The sequence below is a fragment of the Megalops cyprinoides genome, chromosome 7, assembly GCF_013368585.1.
Source record: "Megalops cyprinoides isolate fMegCyp1 chromosome 7, fMegCyp1.pri, whole genome shotgun sequence".
Classification (NCBI taxonomy): domain Eukaryota; kingdom Metazoa; phylum Chordata; class Actinopteri; order Elopiformes; family Megalopidae; genus Megalops; species Megalops cyprinoides.
This window is the reverse complement of record NC_050589.1, coordinates 17,389,170-17,402,786: the sequence shown is the minus strand read 5'-3', so window position 1 is coordinate 17,402,786 and position 13,617 is coordinate 17,389,170. Positions and strand designations below refer to the sequence as shown.

General features: G+C 43.9%; 1 protein-coding gene across 4 annotated transcripts in view; it reads left to right on the top strand.

Moving 5' to 3' along the window:
• The first annotated feature begins 4,113 nt into the window (after positions 1 to 4,113).
• ndrg3b (ndrg family member 3b) overlaps positions 4,114 to 13,617 on the top strand; it is a 60,463-nt gene continuing 50,959 nt past the window's right edge. For all 4 annotated transcript variants that reach the window (XM_036532583.1, XM_036532587.1, XM_036532584.1 and 1 more), the window contains exon 1: positions 4,114 to 4,255. The gene's annotated coding sequence lies outside the window, so the exon portion shown is untranslated. The remainder of the gene's footprint in view (positions 4,256 to 13,617) is intronic.

Here is a 13,617-nt window from a genome sequence, read left to right as displayed (position 1 = left end):
CCCCCCACCCCCCCCCCCCCACCCACCCACCCACCCTGCTGCAATGGGAGCAGAGGCCAGCAAACCGCAGACACTTAAAATCAAATCCAATCAGACAGCGCCGCTCATGCCAATGGCAAATGAAACCTGCCCTGGGAGTAGGGACTTTTCCTGTAACCGAAAAGGCCCGGATGCTTCCAGGGTAAAACCAGGTCTGCCATGGGTTTGGGAAAGAGAGAACATCCAGTGGAACGTCTTGCTTATCTTTTTGGAAAACCAGACATCTGCAGCAGACTACCAACAAAGGATGTACTGTTAACAGATTAGTAATATAGGTGTTCAGCACTTAGTTTTCTTGTATTAATCTCTTTTTAATAATGTAAATTTAGTTATTTTTGTTACTGTCATAATTAATCAGTGAAATGGGTTAAAGCATGTCTCCTCTGTCTGATTAATCATTCTTACTGTATGAGAATACAATAATGAAAATCTTTCTAAATGCTTGCTTGTCTCAGCAATGGCTGTAAAAAAAAAAAAAAAAAAAGAAAGAAAATAAGGTTGTCGAAATGAAAACAATCAGTGGCGTTACCATGACAGTGTGCGCATTGTCTAGCGCCATATAGAAAATGAAAGGAATTGTAACTGTAAAATGTTTATGCAAGAAAAGCAATTGCTGAAATTCTTTTAAGGGTTTGTACTCATTAAATGCTTTGAATTGATTAATAATGGTTTTAACCAAAGGCTTGAGATGACTTGCAGGAAAAAGTTTTCATATGAACATTTGAATTGTCTCTGAACTTCTGAAGTGAGTCAGAAGATGGTACAGATGATGCTTCTTAACCTATACTGTATTCACGCTGAAGCTACTTGTGTAATATAAAAAAGCCATCTTTTTCCCCTCCTTGTTTCTTTTATGAAGATTCCCTTCTAGTTGAATTTAAATGCTTTTGTCTCTTTCAGCATATGAAACCTTTATGTACATGGATGGTGTGCGTGCAAGATTGAGAATGAGCGGTTTTTATGCTGGTGCATTAAAGCACATCGGCCGTCAGTTATGAAATTGTACAAAGTTTGTAGATTGCCTTTTGTCAGATTTATTTTATTGTACTATTTTTTTAATTCATATTTAGTGTAATTGGTGTCTTTTTTGTCTTCTGTCTTTTTCTTAATACATGGTATCCAACAGCATTGTTTGCTTTGTTTTTTGGGCATTTGTTGTCCTTGTTTTTTATTTATTGTGAATGAAAAGTTAATTTATTTTACTTTTTCGTCCTTCCTACAATAATACCATATTGTGTGGTGGTGTGTGTATACTCTTGTTTGGGAGCAGAGTGGTTGAACAGAGAATTCTGTACAGAGAGGCATGAATGCTGGCTATGGGGTGACCAGATGGCCCTCAGTATGCCCTCTGAGAATGCTCCGCTCCTGTCTGTAGATTCATTCCTATATTTTGGCTATCTTCAACCCCAGGCCGAGACAGTTATGCATAGTTTCTTACCCATGTCATTTGTGTTTTCCATGGCTTCAACCTCACAGTGACATTTGTGTTCATTATGAATATTTTTTCTCAATCCTGTCATATTATAGCTTTTAAATAGCAGCACACTCAGTATATATATGTAAGGGAAAAGAGGGACTTGTCCTGTTTTTTTTTGTTTTTTTTTTGGTGAGACCTGCTCTTCAGTTTAATGACCGCTGATTTAAGTGGAACGTTTAATGAACCTTCAGATCTCAAAATTATTTAGTATCTCTGTTATTTGTTCCAGCGTTTCGGTTATTATGATGTAACCATGTTTTTATGTAGGCGTTTGTCTCGACCTCTTTTCCCTTGTCAAAACGAGTCTTTTTTTTTTATCCTGAGAAAGGGGTGCGGAGCTCCATGGAAAGCTGGCTGTTGGTACAGCTGGAGTCCTTCACTAGTGATAGTGATATTTTGTCAAGATAAAGTAGTATCATAGACTTGAGAAAATAAACACTCTTTTTCATAATGTGTACGTTTGTCTCACGTTGAGCGTTGTTTTTCACCCGCACTGATCTCCCCACAAGGGGGCGCCCTTACATACACCGAAGAAAAACGTCAATCCTGTTATTCTCTTAAACGTTACGTATGTTATTTTAATACGTAATTGGCTGCATCCTCATAAAGCGGCATATGACAACAGTGCTGGGATCAGAGAAAAAGTATTAAGTGGGTTTTTGGGGGGTTTTAGCAAGATATTAAAGCTTTATGGAATTCTCTACGAGTTTATTTTTCGCATGTGCCTCGTGCAGATTCCTTTCTTTGGGTAAGGCAAAAGAAAACGTAAAATAATCTTCCAAAATGTTATGTTAGCGGAGAAGGCGGTGCAGCTTCGTACCAAAAGAGTACGACATCACAGGTCTGAGCTGCAGTCCCAACAGGGTGCTGATATTGAGAAGTGGTTCTTAAATTTTTTGCTCACTGGGACCCAAGTTAAAATGCATAGTCCTCGCATTACCCTTAACGAACAACAGAAATAAATGAACTGTGTGGGAATTACAAAGTATATTTACTATTCAAGATGAATACACATGAAATTTTACTGTATTGTAAGAGTGATTTTAACAGCACGGGGTAACCCTGACTGTAAATTACCAACTGGTAAATTAAGCATACCAGCTACATTGATTGCACGTGTTAGTTGCGTGCCAGTATGGACGCTTGTCCACAGTGATGATGGTAATAATGATTGTCTAATTTATTTCCACTTTGATTTCATGTATTTGCAACTCTAAAACAATTTTTGGCCCCGACCAAGGACCAATTCTATAAAAACCATTGATGAGGAGGATTGTCTTTTCATTAGCAGTTTTTGTTAAACCCTTTTAACCAGTTCATTCTGATTAATTAAGCGTTTTAATTATGTTTGTAGTAGATCGTAGTGGTTAAAATTGTGTGCATACCTAATGTTAATTTTTCAAAACATTATTTCAAGTCATTTGTGTACAGGAATTGTGTTATATTGCTCTCACAGTTTTGTTGCGAATGCATTATCAAATCTGAACAGTTTCTCCGAGAGGCTACATTTCGAATAGCCTACATACTGCGTCTCGTAGTAGTTACATTATGGTGTTGTGTGGTACATACGTATTGACAAAACAGGCCGACGTGCTGGATTGATATTTTTAAACAATCTGTTAAGACAAGAGTCATGAAATGTAATGCTGGTCTCTTACGGAAATTTTAAATTATTGCAAAAGTGTAACGGGTGAACAGCGGTGGTTATAATCGCATAATCCTCTTTTTTATCTAAAGAATTGGGGCAACAGAAAATGCAACCATTATGGGCAGGTGTGTGTGTGTGTGTGTGTGTGAGAGAGAGAGAGCGAGAGATTTAATTCAGTTCAAACGAACCAATTCGGCAAATGCAAAGTGTGCAATAGAGCCGGTATTGACGTCGTTCTTCTATATACTGAAAATAATTGCTTCATATTTCCGATTAGACTCCACTTCGTTGTTGTTAAACTTGTGAAGGGGCTGACTGAAGCGCCCCCCGTATCAAAAAAAATGTTCTGAATTTCGGTTTACATTATTTATTTTAACAACTGAAGCTCAAAACAGGAACCAAATTTTGCTCACTTCAATCAAACATTTAACTACAGGTGTTGGTTGTTAGGTAATGGCTGTCCTCACACACATTGCCTACACAGCCAATTATTCGGTTTGAAATGAAACTGTACGTCAACTATTGTTTGGCAGTTTAAAATAGTTAAATTGTGAATTACACATATTTAAACATTCATTCATAATAACACATATGCTAACAGTAAAAGCAAGTTTTAAACAAGTTGTAAGTAAACAAGTCCGTTACCATTTCAGTATAGGTTACTTATTCACTATGCTAATCAGTCATTTTAACAAATAAGTAAAAAGAAATAACAGCATTATTATTATTATTAACTGATATTCTATACAGCTTGCTTGCTGAAAACGGCTGGTATAAGACTGTTTTCAGTGGGGGTTAATGTCGTGCACACAGGGAAGCTATAAGTTCTGCAACTTCGCCAAGTTTCGCTGCAATTGGTACTTGTATTTTGTAACCTCTTGGGCGTTTGAAATCTTTATGGGTTGTCTCGCACGCACAATGTAGTTCCGCCCCTAAATGTGAGATCGACGTTCACACAGCAGGAATTGAAACAGCAACGTAGAAACGTGCGGTCGCAGATTCAATACAAGTCGGGTACATCTTTTGCTAACCGCAAGATCTTCTGTTTCCAAGGATTTGGCTTGAGTGAAGACGTCTTTTTTTACCAGTTGGTGAGTAGAACATGTTTCAGTAATCTAGCTGCCTTTGCCACCAGTATTTCAAATACAGGTGTGATCGTGTTGGTTTGCTTGGCGATGTTTAATTCAGGCATTGCAGTAACTGCTTAGCTGGTTAGCAAACGTTAGCCGGTTAGGTAGGTGCTGGTGTTAATACAGCGTTTTAAACTCTCCACCGGATATTTTCTTGGGCGCATTTCTATCCTTATTCATTCAGTGGGTAGCTATCGTTAGCTAGCAAGCTAGCTACTTTTAATGTGTTGTTAATATCATGTTTTCTTGTTATAAACTGGAACCTCGTTTAAGGTGGAAAAATAGATAGCTACATAACTATACACTGCGGCTGATGAGACAAATGTTAAAACATGTCCTCGGTAAGGCAGCGTTAGTTAGCTACAGTGCAGCCGGCGCCTTACATGTCTGGTTTAAAATGTTTGCTAGGTAGCTAGCAGACGTTAGTTAGCTGTCAGTGACTCTATCACCACAGAGCTAGGCATCTAAATGTTTTAGGAACAGGCTAGCTAAGGTTAGCTGGATAGCCACTTGTGTTATTGCATGCTCGCGTTAGATAAATAGCTAACGAGAAAGCTTACTATCTTTAATTAACTGTCTGGCGTACTAGCCCAGTGTTTGTGTTATCATTTTGTCGTGTTGCTAAATTGCTTAGATAATTGTGTTGGACACATGTTGACCCTTACGGCAACAGAGGCCAATATTTTTGTCACTTTCCCCCCTCACTGGTGCTCTGATACATATTTTTATATATCTGTAAATTGGGGCTGGCAGCTAGAGGTTTGAGCTAGCTAAGATTTTCCGCAGCATGAGGTAACGTTAGCTATCATCTTAAAATAATGGTCTGTGTCACGACTGAGTTCTGTAGCTGCTTTTTTTTACACTGTAAATTGTATAGTATGAATGGGGATCAAAATGTCAAACACGGTAATATCTCCTAAGTAACCTAGCATCCTAGCTGTAATTGATTGTGTAAAAAGCTTGTTGTAATGTGGCAGTGAAAATTAAATTGACGCGTTTGCTTGGACATTAATCGAACTCTCATTTGTTAAAACGCAGACGGGACTCGGCTCGCTTTTGTTGAAGCTGCATCACCAGTGCGAAATGAATTCATTCTCCGGGTCCATGCTGGTCTTCGTGACAAGTTATTGTAACTAGCCAGCTGATAACGTTGACCGGAATGTAACGGTTGCTCTGACTCAGGTTAGGTTACAAGTAGCGAGTTACGTAACCGTGGGCTATATAGATCTGCACGTTTTCTCCATAGAGTGACTTGCTTTGTAGAGAACGTGACGTAATGTGCAATTTCTGTTTAATGTTGTACAAATATAACAAGGCGAAGCAACTTTCTTGTACATCTTGCCTAAAACACCGCTGGTTGTTTTCACGGAGGGGCCAGTGTTGTCCTTGTCAAGTACAAATAGCAGGTGGTATTCGGAGATTGTGAATGGGGTGTCTGGCTATGCCACCCTCCACAAGTTGATAAAACAATGGGTTTCAGTCAGACAACAATTCCGCCCAAAAAATAACTTGGAGATTGAGAGCAGTCAATTTGTGCCGCTAACCTAGATTCCGAAAACGAAAATAAACACCAGAAAGCCATGCGATTAGCGACAACGGTTCTGAAGGCCAGATGGTTTCAAGGATCATTGTTACAATTGAGTGGATGAAATGGTCTCATAGCGGGGTTTGTGTCTCAGCATACGGAGTGTAAACTCTGTTTACAAAGCTGAAAATGGAAGTTATGGAAATGGAAACGGAATTATTGAGGTGAGGCACGTAAAAAGCTTGTCTGGGTTCATCTAAACAGAAAGCCTGTGAAATCATGGGCATGCAGAGCATTGAATCACACAGAAAACTTTAATAAAATGTGATATTATTTTAATGTTGCAGTATTACACACAGTTAAGTTGCATTGAAGTTTGTTTTAAGCCAGATAAATGGACTTGCAAGATCTTGCTGTGTGGACTTGCTGGCTGTGGACTTGCTAGATCTTGCTGCCCATGTCATGAAAGATAAAGCAAACAATGATGATTTTGATTTCCGGTCTGCATTTGTTTTAACCTTTGCAAATGTTGCAGATTTAAACAAGGATAACTACAGCGTCAATGTGCATCATTGGTTTTGCACATTGATGGAAACCTGGAAAAGTTGAAAGTGGAATTTATAATTCTTATTTTGTGTGCCTTCAATTCTGGAATGGTCCTGTGCAAAACACCCCCTCTCTTATCATTGGTCTGTATTTACTGTTTATTTGTATGGCATGTTACCATATGGTATCCATATGGTATCCATATTGATTAGTTCAAAGTCCAACCTGTAGTAGAAATCTCCTACCGACAATCAGACTAAATCTACAGCACAGCATCAGTAAAAGGCAGCCCTCTGGTCTCAGGATGGCGTTATTCATTTCTTTGTTGAAGCAGCAGTTCACACTGACAGCATCAAATGATGTGATGGTTTACCTGCTGGGAAGTGCACTGTCAGTGAACCCACAGTGTTAATGCCCAGGAGTGTGCATCATCAAGCATAGTGGATTACATTATAGCAGTGAAGCCTATGTGATAGAGAGCCATTTTTCTCCTCTACTTTCCCACTTGACCATATGTCCATCTGATGTGCAGATGCTCTCTTTACTGTACAGGTCATGTGAACATACTTTTTTCTTCAGGATGACCTCTTTTTCACTTCCAGTGTGTGTGCATGTGTGGCGGGGCAGGATTACCTCACCGCTGCCTGACTCGAGTGGACCTCATTGCCTCTTAGTTAAGTGCCTCTGATAGAGCCTCTTTAAGTGGCATTCAGCCACCCACAGTCCCAGACTTCACAGTCATAGCTCTTAGAATAAGCTATAGTTAAACACGTGGTCATAAATTACGGATGTAGCCTCCTCTTTTTTTTTTTTTTGTTGGGAGTGGTTCAAAGTTTGTACCTGACCTGATATTATGTCCTTACAGCACAGATGGAATCTGAGTCACTGTGCTAAGCAACAAAAGATGTGTCATCACTGTTACCGTGCTGTGGTCTTTAACCTGGCAGGGCTGGTCAGAACAAGATGCTCTTTTATAAGCTTGCTTCACAAACTGTAATTTGTGCGCACTGTTGCCGTCCTCCCCTCGTCCTTGGTTTACACAGCATCGGGGTGGAGGTCTGTCTGCCCTCCACACAATGTTTCCCATTCATCCCTCCTGGCCTCGACAGCATCTGCAGCTGGGAGTGGTGCAGTATGGTCAGAATGCTCATTTGTTTGTTTTGCAGTGGGCGATGAAAGTAGTTTTTCAGCATGAGGAATCGGTTAGGGGGATATTTTCCAGGGAGCTCTGGTCACGGGGAAACTGCCCTCCATGGCAGCTGTCATGTGGCTTTGGGAGACGACACCGCAGGGACAAGGACACAGAGGCCGGTCTTGTGGCGCAGCTAGAGAAAACCTCTTATACAAGTATAAATTTACATTAATTACCTCGATGTTCTTTTTTGCCCTGAAGCACATGTGCAAAGGGCAGAATAAAACATTGACTCTCAGGTGCTTGTGGGTCTGCCTGTTGCCGCAGCGACTGTGAGAGCAGCTCCGGTGTCTGCTGGCTGTATGGGTGTTCTCGCTGCAAACTCGTGACACAGCCGCTGCCACCTCAGCCACATACAGTGGGGAGGAAACATCAAGAAAGCATCCCAACACACCCGTGCAGGGGACACAGCTGAAAGCACGCAGGTCCATGGGAATCACCGCCACCCTCAGCAAGGAGACGGTTGACGGAAACGGTCCCCCCAGAGCTTTTAGATAGGCAGCAAAACAAACCAAAGTCTTCCTCTTAATCTGTTTGCTTATAATGTGTTTACAAATCAGGAGAAATGGAGTGGGGGTGTCCTGAGCCAGAGCTCTGCAGTGGAGTGGTGCAGAGGAGCTGCCTGGGGATGGTCCAGTGTTTGATCTTGTATGTCTCATAATCAAAAATGTCATACAAACATGTTATGAGTTATATCTCTGTCTCCCTCTCTGTCTGTATTTGTCTGTGTGCCTGTCCGTCCCTGTTTGCCTGTTGAGATGGATACATAGATTTTTATTTTTGTATAGATTTTAACAGAATTTTGAACTCCTCTGGCACAGATCCCAACATGCTTCCTATCTCTATGCCAACGCTCTAACCGGGCAGCAGCTGTTGTGTATTTACTCGTCCTCCTATTGGCTGTGCTCCCTCCATCCATCGTTCTATTTCTGTGTAGGAGCCCCTTGGGACAGCTTTGCTGTACTGTGCTGTGCTGTGCTGTGCTGTGCTGTGCCGTCCACTATGCCCTCTACTGAAACCGAGACATAGAGACCAGGGGGATAAAGCATCCCCCTAGCCACAAAGCTCCCCGCTTTATTTATAACAAACCCTCAGGCCTGATATAACATTGGCGAGGTTCGCGGTTGTATCTTGGCACATGCCTCTGCCCGTGGGCATGTTGTGCATCGCGAACACACACTAAGTGCTCTTGAGCGTGGCTTCGGGGTGGTTGGCAGAGATTGGATCAGCGTGTCAGCACGGTCGCGTTATTGAAAACACCGATAGGTAATCGATTGAGGCTCACGCTGCCCATTTTCAGAGACAACTGCAACATTCCCATTTAACGCCGTCCTCCGTGGCAAGAGTGGGACATTATGGCAGTGACAGTTCACAGACAGTGAAAGCAGCCCACGCAGTGTGCTTCCCGGTCTGCCCTCCTGGTGCCACGGCGTGTGTCATATGATCATAAATGCATCAGAGCGGCCCGGTCCTGGCCTCCTGTGTCTGAGATCAAAGCTGTGGGGTGAAACCCCAGTTGCTCCCTGCAGAAGCCAGAGTTTGGTCCAGTTTCCGTTCTGCCGAGGTCTCCTGTAAACCCAGAGGACGCAAGTGGTTTTTCATCTTTTTGTAGCTGTAAGAACTTGTCTCAAAAGTTTTATGGTTATGTGTGATTGAAATATAAAATTTTTTGGCTAGATGTACCATGTATGTCAGAAGTCAACTTCTAAACAACCCCCATTTCACATGAGCTTCAATACTGTACACTACTGTTCAATACTACTTGTTTGGATAGCTACCCATCATTTTTCAGAAAACAACACTAAGTGCCCACTTAATGTCATAAGGAAAGAGAATGTTCAGAACTGTTCCTCTTGATGGTTGAAATACTTCACCCAGAGGAAAAAACATTACCATGTATTTTTAAACTGAACAAATTCATCAAGTGTGAGATTTGAAGTCATGTATATTTTGGGTGAAGACGGGTTTCAGACTGTTAATGATCAGAGAGACACAAAGGAAAGGGTAAACACCAGACACTCTCTGCGGAGTGGCTCTATGAATATTCTGTCTGAGTTTTGTTTATGTTTGTTTGCGGTTCCCCCGTGACCCCCGTGCGCACGCAGCTCCCCTCAGTGGAGTGAGGCAGTTCTGCTCATTTTTCAGCCCAAACTTACATTCACTCTTCCCTCTGTGTCCCACTTAGCCAGTTTTAGCCACACGACCTTGTAATCTAGTGGTGTGCTGGGTGACACTGAGGATAATGACAATAATTAATTTTATAAAAAATATACACCTTTGCAACACCTCTTAATTATTTTAAGCATCAGCTGCTTGTTTCTTAAATAGCAACTGTATAAGGACATAGGACGAATGCTGCCTGGTTTTCAGGAACTCCAACAAATTGAATCCCACAAGATTGTTTTTGTGTTGTGCTGCTGTAGCGTATTTGTTGAGGATTTAGGACAGGCGCTTGGTAAACAGGAGTGGCGCAGTAGTATTTGGCGGGTCCGAAGTGATGGCGCTCGCTTGGCGCCCTGCTCGCCCTGCTGTTGTGACAGCTGCCACGGGGCCGCCCGACATGTCAATCCAGCTGCCCGCCAGGCCCCTGCTGAGAGAGCTCCGCATACTGTCTGCCAGCCAATCCGGGATCAGCCTTTCCCGGCACCGATCACAGGTCCAGCTGTCGTGTTTAAAAAAAACTGATCTGGAATCTGTCAACATCGCAAGGAGACCCTTTCTTGCCTGCAGGGCACATGCAGCTGGAGTGCAGTTACAGCAGACTGAGAGCGAGGAGGACGAGGGTGCGGAGCAGCAGGCGGCCCTCATGTGGGGCCGCCAGCGAGCCTCAACCTTGGCGAAGGTGAGCTCAAGGCGGCAGCAAGCCAGACTCCAACATGGGCCCAGGACCAGAGGATTGACCCTCCTGATTGGGTGGGGGGCAGGGGTGGGAGCATGCCTTGGGGGGCGCACAGCAGTTGGGATGGGTGTCCTAGTTAAGCCTGCTTTGTGCTTTCTGAGGCTGAAATGCGTGCCGCCGTGTTGCCATGTGTGCGTGAGGGAACAGATCCCTGTTTTGGTTGACAGGGCCCCATAAATATTACACACAGTGCACTGCTGTAGCTCATGAATTACTCTTCCTGTTAGCTGTTGATGTTTTAAATGTGTCCTCTTTCCTAAGATTCCATGGCCCTGTCTACCATTATATGAAAAGATGCACAAGTGACTAGTGCACTAGGTTCAGCTTACGTCGTATCTTGACTTGCTATTCTCTTGTCTGAAAGCCAGCAGGTGGGTACTGACGGTTTGACCCCTCCCACCTTATCCTGTGCTCCTGATAGGGGCTGGTGAAAGACGATCACGACCCAGAAGACCTGACCCCTTGATTTGAGCGGGGGGCACAGGGAGATCTCTGGTGATGGTTCCTTATCTTGTTTCTTCTCTGCAGCCACAACCCCCCCCCCCCCCCCCCCCCACCACCACCACCACCACCACCACCCTTGTCATCTATCTTTAATAAGCGGAGCGCCATGTGGGCTATCTGATGGCATGTTCCTGAAAGTCAATTCTCTCCAGCAGCTCATGCTGACAGAATACTAACGTGAGCTGCAGTGCAATATCACTCGGTCTGTTTATAGCCTGCTTTGGATGAATAACGGCACTCCCTGCGGAGCACATTGCATCATGCCGTTTTTGGTAGCATTTGGGGATAAAGCTCTTTCCACACGTTTTGCTTTCATACAAGGACAGATTAAAGAAATTTAAAAAATAAAAATCTGTGTGGAGTAATCTGAGGAAACATTTGGTTTCTAAGCATTTGAAACGGGCAGTGCTTGGTTTTTGGTGAAAAGTTGAACAGCAGTGGATTACAGATTACCATTGCGACATGTGTGAATGGGCCTTTACTGTTACTGAGTATAGAACTGTAAGCCTGTTACATCTCAGGCGTTAGGAAGGCACACTCAGTATATTCCAGAACTTAACACTGCATGCTTAGCACCGATGTCATTTAAGGTCGTGTCTTAAGCAGGAGCGTTCTCATTCATTGTGATTTATAAGTTAAGGCCATTAGCCGATAAGGAGCCCTTGCCAGAAATAACAAAACGTTTTTAATGTCTCCTGAACATATTGAGCGGGATCTGGAATAGATGGGAGCAGCGATGCAGAGGACTCTCGCCAGCCTCTCCCGTGTGTCGTGAGACCGGTCTCCACGGTGATGGGATCTTATGTACCACTGTTACGCCATGGGGGGGGATGGCACAGCCTGCCGCTTGCACACACGGTTGGAGGGGGAGCGGTGAAGTGTGGCTGCCTGACTGGTTGGCCAGAACAAATGGAGCGAGACGATAACCTGCTGTTTTCCCTTGACGAGTACTCGAACAGAGACATTGCTCAAACACTGGTGAGACACACATTGGAATTAATGTTGGGTGAGCAGCCCTAGCTCATAGGAACAGTTAAAGACCAAAGAAGAGGAGGGCCAGTGACTTAAACCTGATGCACTAGCTGAGTGGGAGGGGAGAACGTGCTCGGCTAAAGGGACACTGAACTGGGAGGGGCGTGAGACGAGCGCACAAGCTCCGCTAACAAGATTGCCTCTGATCAGTAAGGAGGAGGCGGAGGGGTTCCTCCCACGCACGGCTCCGGCGGCGGAGAGGGATGCGTCGCCTGCTGCGACATCCCAGCTCACCCTGAGACAAGGTCACGCGTTGCCTCCCCCTCCCTGCTTCCCTTCCCCTCCCCCTCCCATGGCAGCGCCGTGTTAACCAGAGAGGTCAGAGTGCGCTATTAAGCGCAGGAGCTCTCTGCTCAATATTCATCAGTCTCTGCTGCGGAGAGGGGGAATTTAATGATTAGCTTACGTTACTGTGGGGAGAGGGGATCAGGACAGTGCCCGGCCTGCTCGTTCAGGCAACGCAGAGGTGGAAATGAACCCACAGAGGCTGGCTGCTGAACGGGCTTTGTGCAACCCTGTGTCTAAACAGAGCAACAAGGTGCTGTGGTCCCAGAGACATGCTTGGCACTGTGGCCAGATCTGTCCTCTTGTGTAATTGGCGAGGCCTGAGAATGTCCAGCACGCTCTTCCAAAAAAGGTCAGGTGGTTTTGCAGGCGTACCTTTTTATGGATGCGGGAGTTTGTGGCGTTCACGCTTGGGGTTGTGCACTTGACAGTGTCACAGGAGTCAGTTGATGACAGTCTTCTGGCTTTGGCACGGCACGACTGTTGTGCAGATATCAGCATTGCGTGTCCTTTGTGCCTAAAACCTGGATGGCGAAGCATTAATGAAGCAGATCAGCAGGTTGCTTCCAGGAGCTTCAGGAGAGCAATCCCAGTGCGGTCGCTCGGTTCAGCTGTCTCAGAACTGCAAATTGACACTTGAACAACAGTAATCGGATGTAAGTGGGCACCAAACAGGGGAATCTTCAGGGTCCTTTCAAATGACAAGATGAGCAAGAAAGGTGGAGAGATTAAACAACCAGCGCGCCCCATTTCACTCTGGGTGTTGTCACTGAGGATCTGAGAGATCCATGAATGAATAACCCAGCTCTTTAGCACCTACATGTGCACTTCATCTTTCTAAAAGGTTTCTCAAATTTTGTTGCACTAGTAATTGAACTGGAAACTCCATTGACTTTAAATGTCCCTGAAAGCATATGGTGCCACTGCCTTAAATGGTATGCACATCATGGCACATGTGCCCAAAATATCATAAGAAGGCATTCCCAGATGGGAAAATAAAGTTGTGATTATCTGATGATTCGATCAGCACTGGCACTGGATTTCATTTCATTTATAACAGAGATTTGCCTCTAAATTCCTTGAACAAAACTGTGTAATGGGTTGAAATAATCTGGAAATGAGCCTGTCACAGTTCTTTAAAATGTAATTACACTCTCTGGCAGATTAAAGATAGGCTAATCATTTTAATTACAGCTGGTGGGTTCCATACTGGGCGCTTTAAGGGAGCAGAACGTCGCTGTTTCCGCTGGAAAGGTGTGTGTGCGTGTGCATGTGCTAGCATGCGTGAGGCTGCACAGCTGAAACGAGGATCCTGCATGTTGAAAGGGAAAGCGTCTTTT